At 49.4% G+C, this 14039-nt stretch overlaps 1 protein-coding gene across 2 annotated transcripts in view; it reads right to left on the minus strand.

Annotated features, from left to right (window-relative positions):
- The window catches only part of LOC122378942 (mannosyl-oligosaccharide glucosidase-like), a 40348-nt gene extending 26399 nt beyond the window's left edge, over nucleotides 1-13949 (minus strand). Inside the window, exon 1 of one of the 2 annotated variants that reach the window (XM_043360656.1) lies at nucleotides 13650-13949. The gene's annotated coding sequence lies outside the window, so the exon portion shown is untranslated. The remainder of the gene's footprint in view (nucleotides 1-13649) is intronic. The other variant, XM_043360657.1, reaches the window with a different exon arrangement.
- Nucleotides 13950-14039: the final 90 nt, after the last annotated feature.

The following is a 14039-nucleotide window of genomic DNA, read 5'->3' on the forward strand; positions in this document are numbered from 1 at the left end:
GGCGCGCAATGCTGAAGAGATATGTGTTTCCGCGGGTATCTCGCAGGCCCTAAGAGAAAAAGCTCGCTGCAAAAACTCAGCGCTTCAAAAAACCCGCAATCCTACTCAAATGGATATTTAAACAAGATATCTTGGCTCGCTCCGCGTCGCTTTGGCAATCAAAGTATGAGGGAGAAAATTTGGGATCGATTGGTGTTCGTCCCGTGTTAATCGGACGTCTAGAAGCTTAGATATTCACGAAAAACTTGTTGAACTTGCAAAAGTACTTGGTACTTGCTTGGTACTTGCCAAAGTACTCGGTACTTGCCAAAGTACTTGGTACTTGCTTGGTATTTGCATAAGTACTCGGTATTTGCCAAAGTACTTGGTACTTGCTTGGTATTTGCATAAGTACTTGGTACTTGCTTGGTACTTGTAAAAGTACTTGGTACTTGCTTGGTACTTGCGAAAGTACTTGGTACTTGCACTCGCCCCCCCCCCGTTCCCCCGACTCTACTCCCACACCTACCCCCTCGGGATAATTCCGGGTTCGTCGGGTAGGAAAACTTGCCACTCTACCCCCTCCCCCCCCACACACACACAGAGCCATTTGGTATCGATCGGTGTTTATCCCGTGTCAATCGGTCGTCAATAAGCCGAGATATGCACGGCGAATTATTTCAATCGGCGTCGATCAGAATCTTCAGAACGGAGGGACCCACACTCATTTCTGGCCGTATCTCACTTTTCCGAGATGTACGTCAAACTACGTATTTAAAACTACATATTCTAAGGCCGAATCTTCAAACTGGGGGTACCTCAGACCGTGGGAACGACTCGGCTCAGCACTGCCGCACGCGCATTCAGCGGCGGGTTGTCGATTTTTCGAGTGTCGGCTGCCGATCTCCCGAGAGCCGGCCACCTGTCAGCCGCCGCTCGGCTCTGTGTTAAGCATATGGGGACGGCGAATTTCTCCCGGAGGGAAGCACCTCGCTCACAAAAGCACGTGAATCAGCCGCATTCCTGTGTGGCGCGCAATGCTGAAGAGATATGTGTTTCCGCGGGTATCTCGCAGGCCCTAACAGGAAAAGCTCGCTGCAAAAACTGAGCGTTTCAAATAACGCCAAATCCTAGTCAAATGGATATTTAAACAAGATATCTTGGCTCGCTCCGCGTCGCTTTGGCCATAAAAAGATTCGGGAGAAAATTTGGGATCGAATGGTGTTTTTCCGGTGACGATCGGACGTCTAGAAGCTTCGATATTGGCGAAAAACTTGCTGAACTTGCAAAAGTACTTGGTACTTGCTTGGTACTTGCCAAAGTACTCGGTACTTGCCAAAGTACTTGGTACTTGCTTGGTATTTGCATAAGTACTCGGTATTTGCCAAAGTACTTGGTACTTGCTTGGTATTTCCATAAGTACTTGGTACTTGCTTGGTACTTGTAAAAGTACTTGGTACTTGCTTGGTACTTGCGAAAGTACTTGGTACTTGCACTCGCCCCCCCCCCCGTTCCCCCGACTCTACTCCCACACCTACCCCCTCGGGATAATTCCGGGTTCGTCGGGTAGGAAAACTTGCCACTCTACCCCCTCCCCCCCCCCACACACACAGAGCCATTTGGTATCGATCGGTGTTTATCCCGTGTCAATCGGTCGTCAATAAGCCGAGATATGCACGGCGAATTATTTCAATCGGCGTCGATCAGAATCTTCAGAACGGAGGGACCCACACTCATTTCTGGCCGTATCTCACTTTTCCGAGATGTACGTCAAACTACGTATTTAAAACTACATATTCTAAGGCCGAATCTTCAAACTGGGGGTACCTCAGACCGTGGGAACGACTCGGCTCAGCACTGCCGCACGCGCATTCAGCGGCGGGTTGTCGATTTTTCGAGTGTCGGCTGCCGATCTCCCGAGAGCCGGCCACCTGTCAGCCGCCGCTCGGCTCTGTGTTAAGCATATGGGGACGGCGAATTTCTCCCGGAGGGAAGCACCTCGCTCACAAAAGCACGTGAATCAGCCGCATTCCTGTGTGGCGCGCAATGCTGAAGAGATATGTGTTTCCGCGGGTATCTCGCAGGCCCTAACAGGAAAAGCTCGCTGCAAAAACTGAGCGTTTCAAATAACGCCAAATCCTAGTCAAATGGATATTTAAACAAGATATCTTGGCTCGCTCCGCGTCGCTTTGGCAATCAAAGTATGAGGGAGAAAATTTGGGATCGATTGGTGTTCGTCCCGTGTTAATCGGACGTCTAGAAGCTTAGATATTCACGAAAAACTTGTTGAACTTGCAAAAGTACTTGGTACTTGCTTGGTACTTGCCAAAGTACTCGGTACTTGCCAAAGTACTTGGTACTTGCTTGGTATTTGCATAAGTACTCGGTATTTGCCAAAGTACTTGGTACTTGCTTGGTATTTGCATAAGTACTTGGTACTTGCTTGGTACTTGTAAAAGTACTTGGTACTTGCTTGGTACTTGCGAAAGTACTTGGTACTTGCACTCGCCCCCCCCCGTTCCCCCGACTCTACTCCCACACCTACCCCCTCGGGATAATTCCGGGTTCGTCGGGTAGGAAAACTTGCCACTCTACCCCCTCCCCCCCCCACACACACACAGAGCCATTTGGTATCGATCGGTGTTTATCCCGTGTCAATCGGTCGTCAATAAGCCGAGATATGCACGGCGAATTATTTCAATCGGCGTCGATCAGAATCTTCAGAACGGAGGGACCCACACTCATTTCTGGCCGTATCTCACTTTTCCGAGATGTACGTCAAACTACGTATTTAAAACTACATATTCTAAGGCCGAATCTTCAAACTGGGGGTACCTCAGACCGTGGGAACGACTCGGCTCAGCACTGCCGCACGCGCATTCAGCGGCGGGTTGTCGATTTTTCGAGTGTCGGCTGCCGATCTCCCGAGAGCCGGCCACCTGTCAGCCGCCGCTCGGCTCTGTGTTAAGCATATGGGGACGGCGAATTTCTCCCGGAGGGAAGCACCTCGCTCACAAAAGCACGTGAATCAGCCGCATTCCTGTGTGGCGCGCAATGCTGAAGAGATATGTGTTTCCGCGGGTATCTCGCAGGCCCTAACAGGAAAAGCTCGCTGCAAAAACTGAGCGTTTCAAATAACGCCAAATCCTAGTCAAATGGATATTTAAACAAGATATCTTGGCTCGCTCCGCGTCGCTTTGGCAATCAAAGTATGAGGGAGAAAATTTGGGATCGATTGGTGTTCGTCCCGTGTTAATCGGACGTCTAGAAGCTTAGATATTCACGAAAAACTTGTTGAACCTGCCAAAGTACCTGCCAGCTTGCTGTATCACCTGCTACTTGGTAATGTACTGAAAACTTGCTAATGTACTGAAAACCTGCCAAAGTACTTGGTATTTACTTGCCTAAATACCGCAAAGAACTTGTTCCTTTCCGACGTTTAAATCAGACGGCTTTAGTCGATCAAAGACTTTGCGAATTTGCCTTGGTCTCAGATAATTTTGATTTGTTCCAATGAATTATTTGTAATTTGAATTATACTTGTTCCCAATTTGTATTTTGTTTCACCTACCTATCATTTCTAACTTGTTTTAGCGTCCTACCTATTAAGCGATTACACATACGTTGAGAGAGCCGGTGGGTGGTTATAATGCAATACCCTGCACGGTGAACAGCTTGCGAGTTTTACAGCGGTGCGATTGCTGGGGCTTATCGCTGACAGAAAAGGGTAAATACAGTAAATACAGATGGCTGTGTTGGATCCCTTTGCTTTTGCCCAACATTCAGCGTTGGAATTGTGGCTTTACCGTCCCTCTTATCAAAGTTATCTAACTTTTTGTAGCTTCGTCAGGTTAGACACGACGCGCGTGACCTCTGGCGGCCGCTGGCGGAACTACCGCGCACGGCCCGCACACGGGCCTGGCGGCCGCCAGTGGAACTACTGCGCAGGTGGCAGCACCTACCCGTGGAGAAGCGGCTGGCAATCGGCCGCCCCACTCCCCACCCCGCTCCCACCCAGCTGGCCGCCAGACCGTGGGAACGACTCGGCTCAGCGCTGCCGGCCGCTGGACGGGGAAACCCCGCCCCGCCGCCCGCCGCCCAACACACTGCCGCCGGGCCGGCCGGTGGAATTTTCCAGCCGTCTCTCCGGAACGGCGGCACCCCGCTCATCTTCGCACGCGCATTCAGCGGCGGCTTGTCGATTTTTCGAGTGTCGGCTGCCGATCTCCCGAGAGCCGGCCACCTGTCAGCCGCCGCTCGGCTCCGTGTTAAGCATATGGGGACGGCGAATTTCTCCCGGAGGGAAGCACCTCGCTCACAAAAGCACGTGAATCAGCCGCATTCCTGTGTGGCGCGCAATGCTGAAGAGATATGTGTTTCCGCGGGTATCTCGCAGGCCCTAAGAGAAAAAGCTCGCTGCAAAAACTCAGCGCTTCAAAAAACCCGCAATCCTACTCAAATGGATATTTAAACAAGATATCTTGGCTCGCTCCGCGTCGCTTTGGCAATCAAAGTATGAGGGAGAAAATTTGGGATCGATTGGTGTTCGTCCCGTGTTAATCGGACGTCTAGAAGCTTAGATATTCACGAAAAACTTGTTGAACCTGCCAAAGTACCTGCCAGCTTGCTGTATCACCTGCTACTTGGTAATGTACTGAAAACTTGCTAATGTACTGAAAACCTGCCAAAGTACTTGGTATTTACTTGCCTAAATACCGCAAAGAACTTGTTCCTTTCCGACGTTTAAATCAGACGTCTTTAGTCGATCAAAGACTTTGCGAATTTGCCTTGGTCTCAGATAATTTTGATTTGTTCCAATGAATTATTTGTAATTTGAATTATACTTGTTCCCAATTTGTATTTTGTTTCACCTACCTATCATTTCTAACTTGTTTTAGCGTCCTACCTATTAAGCGATTACACATACGTAGAGAGTGCCGGTGGGTGGTTATAATGCAATACCCTGCACGGTGAACAGCTTGCGAGTTTTACAGCGGTGCGATTGCTGGGGCTTATCGCTGACAGAAAAGGGTAAATACAGTAAATACAGATGGCTGTGTTGGATCCCTTTGCTTTTGCCCAACATTCAGCGTTGGAATTGTGGCTTTACCGTCCCTCTTATCAAAGTTATCTAACTTTTTGTAGCTTCGTCAGGTTAGACACGACGCGCGTGACCTCTGGCGGCCGCTGGCGGAACTACCGCGCACGGCCCGCACACGGGCCTGGCGGCCGCCAGTGGAACTACTGCGCAGGTGGCAGCACCTACCCGTGGAGAAGCGGCTGGCAATCGGCCGCCCCACTCCCCACCCCGCCCCCACCCAGCTGGCCGCCAGACCGTGGGAACGACTCGGCTCAGCGCTGCCGGCCGCTGGACGGGGAAACCCCGCCCCGCCGCCCGCCGCCCAACACACTGCCGCCGGGCCGGCCGGTGGAATTTTCCAGCCGTCTCTCCGGAACGGCGGCACCCCGCTCATCTTCGCACGCGCATTCAGCGGCGGCTTGTCGATTTTTCGAGTGTCGGCTGCCGATCTCCCGAGAGCCGGCCACCTGTCAGCCGCCGCTCGGCTCCGTGTTAAGCATATGGGGACGGCGAATTTCTCCCGGAGGGAAGCACCTCGCTCACAAAAGCACGTGAATCAGCCGCATTCCTGTGTGGCGCGCAATGCTGAAGAGATATGTGTTTCCGCGGGTATCTCGCAAGCCCTAACAGGAAAAGCTCGCTGCAAAAACTCAGCGCTTCAAAAAACCCGCAATCCTACTCAAATGGATATTTAAACAAGATATCTTGGCTCGCTCCGCGTCGCTTTGGCCATAAAAAGATTCGGGAGAAAATTTGGGATCGAATGGTGTTTTTCCGGTGACGATCGGACGTCTAGAAGCTTCGATATTGGCGAAAAACTGGCTGAACTTGCAAAAGTACTTGGTACTTGCTTGGTACTTGCCAAAGTACTCGGTACTTGCCAAAGTACTCGGTACTTGCCAAAGTACTTGGTACTTGCTTGGTATTTGCATAAGTACTCGGTATTTGCCAAAGTACTTGGTACTTGCTTGGTATTTCCATAAGTACTTGGTACTTGCTTGGTACTTGTAAAAGTACTTGGTACTTGCTTGGTACTTGCGAAAGTACTTGGTACTTGCACTCGCCCCCCCGTTCCCCCGACTCTACTCCCACACCTACCCCCTCGGGATAATTCCGGGTTCGTCGGGTAGGAAAACTTGCCACTCTACTCCCCCCCCCCCCCACAGAGCCATTTGGTATCGATCGGTGTTTATCCCGTGTCAATCGGTCGTCAATAAGCCGAGATATGCACGGCGAATTATTTCAATCGGCGTCGATCAGAATCTTCAGAACGGAGGGACCCACACTCATTTCTGGCCGTATCTCACTTTTCCGAGATGTACGTCAAACTACGTATTTAAAACTACATATTCTACAGCCGAATCTTCAAACTGGGGGTACCTCAGACCGTGGGAACGACTCGGCTCAGCACTGCCGCACGCGCATTCAGCGGCGGCTTGTCGATTTTTCGAGTGTCGGCTGCCGATCTCCCGAGAGCCGGCCACCTGTCAGCCGCCGCTCGGCTCTGTGTTAAGCATATGGGGACGGCGAATTTCTCCCGGAGGGAAGCACCTCGCTCACAAAAGCACGTGAATCAGCCGCATTCCTGTGTGGCGCGCAATGCTGAAGAGATATGTGTTTCCGCGGGTATCTCGCAAGCCCTAACAGGAAAAGCTCGCTGCAAAAACTGAGCACTTCAAATAACGCCAAATCCTACTCAAATGGATATTTAAACAAGATATCTTGGCTCGCTCCGCGTCGCTTTGGCAATCAAAGTATGAGGGAGAAAATTTGGGATCGATTGGTGTTCGTCCCGTGTTAATCGGACGTCTAGAAGCTTAGATATTCACGAAAAACTTGTTGAACTTGCAAAAGTACTTGGTACTTGCTTGGTACTTGCCAAAGTACTCGGTACTTGCCAAAGTACTTGGTACTTGCTTGGTATTTGCATAAGTACTCGGTATTTGCCAAAGTACTTGGTACTTGCTTGGTATTTGCATAAGTACTTGGTACTTGCTTGGTACTTGTAAAAGTACTTGGTACTTGCTTGGTACTTGCGAAAGTACTTGGTACTTGCACTCGCCCCCCCCCCCCCGTTCCCCCGACTCTACTCCCACACCTACCCCCTCGGGATAATTCCGGGTTCGTCGGGTAGGAAAACTTGCCACTCTACCCCCTCCCCCCCCACACACACACAGAGCCATTTGGTATCGATCGGTGTTTATCCCGTGTCAATCGGTCGTCAATAAGCCGAGATATGCACGGCGAATTATTTCAATCGGCGTCGATCAGAATCTTCAGAACGGAGGGACCCACACTCATTTCTGGCCGTATCTCACTTTTCCGAGATGTACGTCAAACTACGTATTTAAAACTACATATTCTAAGGCCGAATCTTCAAACTGGGGGTACCTCAGACCGTGGGAACGACTCGGCTCAGCACTGCCGCACGCGCATTCAGCGGCGGGTTGTCGATTTTTCGAGTGTCGGCTGCCGATCTCCCGAGAGCCGGCCACCTGTCAGCCGCCGCTCGGCTCTGTGTTAAGCATATGGGGACGGCGAATTTCTCCCGGAGGGAAGCACCTCGCTCACAAAAGCACGTGAATCAGCCGCATTCCTGTGTGGCGCGCAATGCTGAAGAGATATGTGTTTCCGCGGGTATCTCGCAGGCCCTAACAGGAAAAGCTCGCTGCAAAAACTGAGCGTTTCAAATAACGCCAAATCCTAGTCAAATGGATATTTAAACCAAAGTACTTGGTACTTGCTTGGTATTTCCATAAGTACTTGGTACTTGCTTGGTACTGCGAAAGTACTTGGTACTTGCACTCGCCCCCCGTTCCCCCGACTCTACTCCCACACCTACCCCCTCGGGATAATTCCGGGTTCGTCGGGTAGGAAAACTTGCCACTCTACTCCCCCCCCCCCCCACACACACACAGAGCCATTTGGTATCGATCGGTGTTTATCCCGTGTCAATCGGTCGTCAATAAGCCGAGATATGCACGGCGAATTATTTCAATCGGCGTCGATCAGAATCTTCAGAACGGAGGGACCCACACTCATTTCTGGCCGTATCTCACTTTTCCGAGATTTACGTCAAATTACGTATTTAAAACTACATATTCTACAGCCGAATCTTCAAACTGGGGGTACCTCAGACCGTGGGAACGACTCGGCTCAGCACTGCCGCACGCGCATTCAGCGGCGGCTTGTCGATTTTTCGAGTGTCGGCTGCCGATCTCCCGAGAGCCGGCCACCTGTCAGCCGCCGCTCGGCTCTGTGTTAAGCATATGGGGACGGCGAATTTCTCCCGGAGGGAAGCACCTCGCTCACAAAAGCACGTGAATCAGCCGCATTCCTGTGAGGCGCGCAATGTTGAAGAGATATGTGTGCACGCAGCTATCTCGCAAGCCCTAAGAGAAAAAGCTCGCTGCAAAAACTCAGCGTTTCAAAAAACCCGCAATCCTACTCAAATGAATAACTAAACAAGCGGCTGCGCCACTTGCTTTGCTGCGTGGTAGGAAAAAATTGCGGCACCAGCCAATTTGCTTTCGAATGGTGTTTGATTCATGTCGATGTGTCGTCTAGAAGCATAGATATGGACGGAAATGTGAAGAGAATTTAAAAAAGAACTGTTCTGAGGGCGTTGGTGGATGAAATTTGGGTGATACGGGGTCAAGACGGGTCAAAGGGGTCAGCCCCGGTCACTTTGGGTCAGGCCAGGTCACATAGGTCACCTCTCGTCCGCTGGGATCAGCCCGGGCCACTGTTCTGCTTTTGTCTCCACCACTACCCCTACCCCTACCACTACCCCTACCACTACCCCTACCCTACCACTACCCCTACCCCTACCCCTACCCCTGTCCCCTACCACTACCCCTACCACTACCCCTACCACTACCCCTACCACTACCCCTACCCCTACCACTACATCTACCCCTACCACTACTACTACCCATACCACTACCCCTACCACTACCCCTACCACTACCCCTACCACTACCCTTACCACTACACTACCCCTACCACTACCCCTACCACTACCCCTACCCCTACTCCTACCAACACCGCTGGGTCATGTCAGGTCACAGAATAATTCGTGCCATTCCATTGCCCTTACTCGATTTTGTCGGAAATGGCGCTTTGTGGCAAATGTGGCGCATTGCGGCAAATGCGGCGCATCTGTACCTGTTGTTTGAACATGCATCTTGACACCAAATTACACCCATATCGGACTATATTTGACAAAACTGTGCGAGTTGCGGCGAAAATGACGCCCTGAGATAATTGTGGCGCATTGCGGCAAACGCGGTGCATTTGTAAACTCGTATCACAAACTGTTGCCATTCAACGAAAATCTACACAATTTCTCGCCACTATTTATTCAAATTAAAACTTGCCCATCCGCCAATGCGAGGTACTCGCCGCCGATCGGCATGCATTTAGTCCCCAAAGTTTGTCGACCCCGGCTCTCAATGAAGATCTACGAACCGATCAAAATTTCATTGGCGTTCTTCCAGCGCGCCCCACGCGCGAACCGTGCACCCCAGCGAGTCGGAACCTAGAAAAGGCGCTGACCCGGTCTATCACCTATAAGGTGTGCAAATTTCAACCCCCTACGATATACCGTCTGCCCTGTAGGCGAGTGGAATTGAACCCACTACCCATCCAGGATGATGCGCCTGGATATATTGCAGACGGTGCGAACTGCAATATATTGGGGAGACCAAGTGCGGACAGACAGACAGATGGATCCTGTTCAAATAGTAGTATAGACAAGCGGCTGCGCCACTTGCTTTGCTGCGTGGTAGGAGAAAATTGCGGCACCAGCCAATTTGCTTTCGAATGGTGTTCGTTTCAAATCGATATGTTGGCTAGAAGCATATGTAGATATGGACGGAAATGTGAAGAGAAAAAAGAGCTGTTCTGGGGGCTTTGTTGGATGAAATTTCGCTGATACGGGGTCAAGATGGGCCAAAGGGGTCAGCCCCGGTCACTTTAGGTCAGGCCAGGTCACATAGGTCGCCTCTCGTCCGATCGGATCAGCCCGGGCCACTGTTCTACTTTTGCCTCCACCACTACCCCTACCCCTACCCCTACCACTACTCCTACCTCTACCACTACCCCTACCACTACCCCTACCACTACCCCTACTACTACCCCTACCCCTACCCCTACCACTACATCTACCACTACCACTACCACTACCCCTACCACTACCCCTACTACTACCCCTACTACTACCCCTACCCCTACCCCTACCACTACCCCTACCCCTACCCCTACCCCTACCCCTACCCCCCTACCAACACCGCCGGGTCATGTCAGGTCACAGAATAATTGGATCCAATCAGTACTTAAATATCAGACTTAAAGTGTTCCCAGCCCTGCCCCTATTCGTGCCATTCCATTACGCTTAATCGTATTTGTCGGAAATGGCGCTTTGTGGCATATGTGGCGCATTGCGACAAACGCGGCGCATCTGAACCTGTTGGCTGAGCATGTATCCTGGCAACAAATTGTACCCTTATCGGACCATATTTGACAAAACTGTGCGATTTGCGGCAAAAATGACGCCTTGTCACCAATGTGACGCATTGCGGCAAACACGGTGCATTTTTATACTTGGTCACCTTTCACGGTGCATTTTTATAATCTATACATTATCTCGCCACTTTTCATTCAAATTAAAAACTTGCCCATCCGCCAATGCGAGGCACCCGCCACCGATCGGCATGCATTTAGTCCACAAAGTTTGTCGACCCCGGCTCTCAATGAAGATCTACGAACCGATCAAAATTTCATTGGCGTTCTTCCAGCGCGCCCCACGCGCGAACCGTGCACCCCAGCGAGCCGAAACCTAGAAAAGGCGCTGACCCGCTCTGTCACCTATAAGGTGTGCAACTTTCAACTTCCTACGACATACCGTCTGCCTTGTAGGCGAGGTTAATTGAACCCACTACACGATGTGCGGACACACAGACTCACAGACTCACAGACGGATTCTGTTGGAATAGTAAGTTAGACAAGCGGCTGCGCCACTTGCTTTGCTGCGTGGTAGAAAAATTGCGGCACCAGCCAATTTGCTTTCGAATGGTGTTTGATTCAAATCGATGTGTCGTCTAGAAGCATAGATATGGACGGAAATGTGAAGAGAATTAAAAAAAAGAACTGTTCTGAGGGCTTTGTTGGATAAAATTTAGCTGATACGGGGTCAAGACGGGTCAAATGGGTCAGCCCCGGTCACCTTGGGTCAGGCCAGGTCACATAGGTCACCTCTCGTCCGATGGGATCAGCCTGGGCCGCTGTTCTACCTTTGCCTCCACCACTACCCCTACCCCTACCCCTACCACTACCACTACCCCTACCACTACCCCTACCACTACCCCTACCCCTACCACTACCACTACCCCTACCCCTACCACTACCACTATATCTACCCCTACCTCTACCACTACTACTACCCATACTCCTACCCCTACCACTACCCCTACCACTACCCCTACTACTACCCCTACTACTACCCCTACCACTACCCCTACCCCTACTACTACTCCTACCACTACCCCTACCCCTACTACTACTCCTACCACTACCACTACCCCTACTACTACTCCTACCACTACCCCTACCCCTACCCCTACCACTACACTACCCCTACCACTACTCCTACCACTACCCTACCCCTACCAACACCGCTGGATCATGTCAGGTCACAGAATAATTGGATCCAATCAGTACTAAAATATCAGACTTAAAGTGTTCTCACTTCTCAGCCCTGCCCCTATTCGTGCCATTCCATTACCCTTAGTTGTATTTGTCGGAAATGGCGCTTTGTGACAAATGTGGCGCATTGCGGCAAACACAGCGCATTTTCAACCGGTAATTGAGCATGCATCTTTGCACTAAATTGCACCCATATCGGACCATGTTTGACAAAACTGTGCGATTTGCGGCAAAAATGACGCCTTGTGACCAATGTGACGCCTTGCGGCAAACTCGGTGCGTTTTTATACTTATATCACAAACTCTTCCCATCGAACGAAAATTAACACATTTTTTCGCCACTTTTCATTCAAATTAATAACTTGCCGATCCGCCAATGCGAGGCACCCGCCACCGATCGGCATGCATTTAGTTCACAAAGTTTGTCGACCCCGGCTCTCAATGAAGATATACGAACCGATCAAAATTTCATTGGCGTTCTTCCGGCGCCCGCCACGCGCGAACCGTGCACCCCAGCGAGCCGAAACCTAGAAAAGGCGCTGACCCGCTCTGTCACCTAGAAGGTGTGCAAATTTCAACCCCCTACGATATACCGTCTGCCCTGTAGGCCGGCTAAATTGAGCCCACTACACGGCGTGGCGGACAAACAGACAGACAGATGGATCCTGTTCAAATAGTAGTATAGATATTACTTGGGCTTGTCCACTGCTTATTACTTTGAGCTGCACTATGCAAAAGATTCAAAGTTCTAGTGCTACTGTTTTATCATACTGACTGTTCAATGCCACCTAGAACACAAGCAATCAGCCAGGCATAAATAAAAATTTCACCAAGGATATGAAATGCAACAAAACTAAAACCATGTCCTCTTTAATGACCTCTTATACCCTAATGATAAACTCATATGACATATATATCCATGCCCATGCTGGAAATATGTAGCATTATTGTAGTACGTCTATTTGTATTGTAATAACTGAAGTAGATAGGTATACTTGTTAATGAACATCAATGAGGCATGGAAAGGAAAATTGAGTGTGTGAAGCCATTTTACATTGCATATACCTAGCATTCCTTTTGAAGGGTGGAATGAATGCTCTAATGAATCTGATGAAAATGATTATCCTGAACCCTAACGAGTACCTCAAGCCAATGCCTAATTATGCAGGATTCAATGATACACGAGAAGACTCACTGACTCTGACTCAGGGTTACTGTTCATACTCTATTGGTAATTCTTTATCTATTTTTACTGCACACCAATGCCTTAATCCTACTGTTCTGTAACTCAGTTGGTAGAGCATAGGACCTGCTGAAGTAGTGACCGAGAGCCTGGGTTTGTTTGAGACGCTCCAGCACTAAATATTTGGCCCATGATGGGATGGTCTGCGCTTGGTGGAAGCAGCCGCAGCCAGTGAGGTTAGTAGAGTGGGACAGACTGTGCCCAGTTTTTAGGGTCACATTAATCTTTGACATATACATTCTTACATTACCCAAAATTGTACAATCAGATCATGGTAGATGAGATGGTAGGAGTTGAAATCTGCGCTGCTTAGTGTGGGCTCCTGCACTGTCAATCCTTCCATTTAAAGTACCAGTAAAACTCACACCAAGCAGCTCGACAGGAACGGACATAAAGGCCAAGCAGCTTATCTAAATTCTGTACTTCTGAGTAAGTAAGTAAGTAAGTTAAAACTGACTGACATTGCAATCAGGGGCCATGGGGAGGTGTCTTGATTTGAGCTAAAGGAATTTTATAAAAATATAAAATATAACATAAACATAATATTTAACATAACATTTATTTAAAATGCAACTTCCTATGCTGATCGACTGCCACCTATAACAGTTTTAAATTCAACACTATTCCTATAGTATTTATCACCTCAATGCCAATCCGGGACTTAAATTCAGGAACCACCAATATTTTGAGAAATGAGATTATCAATGTAAGCTATCTCAGTATATCAGTAGCACCAGGTCACTGCAAATAAATAAACGGCCCCACCAATTGATCCCGACGGCAAAAGTTTTAGTGTTTATTTTGATAGTCGATCGTGTTCTTTCCTATTTTAGGAGCTATCCCACAAATCAAACGTTTGAAGACGCGTCTGTGAACGCAAAATATTGATGGGTAGAACAAAAATAAATTTTATTGACAGAAACCACGCAGCTGTTACAAACTAACTTATCAGCAGAAAGCAGCAGATGATACCATTTGAAACTCAGCTAATAATACATCATAAGTTTTAGAGCAAAAAGCAATATTTTGATT

The sequence above is a fragment of the Amphibalanus amphitrite genome, unplaced genomic scaffold, assembly GCF_019059575.1.
Source record: "Amphibalanus amphitrite isolate SeventyFive unplaced genomic scaffold, NRLGWU_Aamphi_draft 000068F_arrow, whole genome shotgun sequence".
Lineage (NCBI taxonomy): Eukaryota > Metazoa > Arthropoda > Thecostraca > Balanomorpha > Balanidae > Amphibalanus > Amphibalanus amphitrite.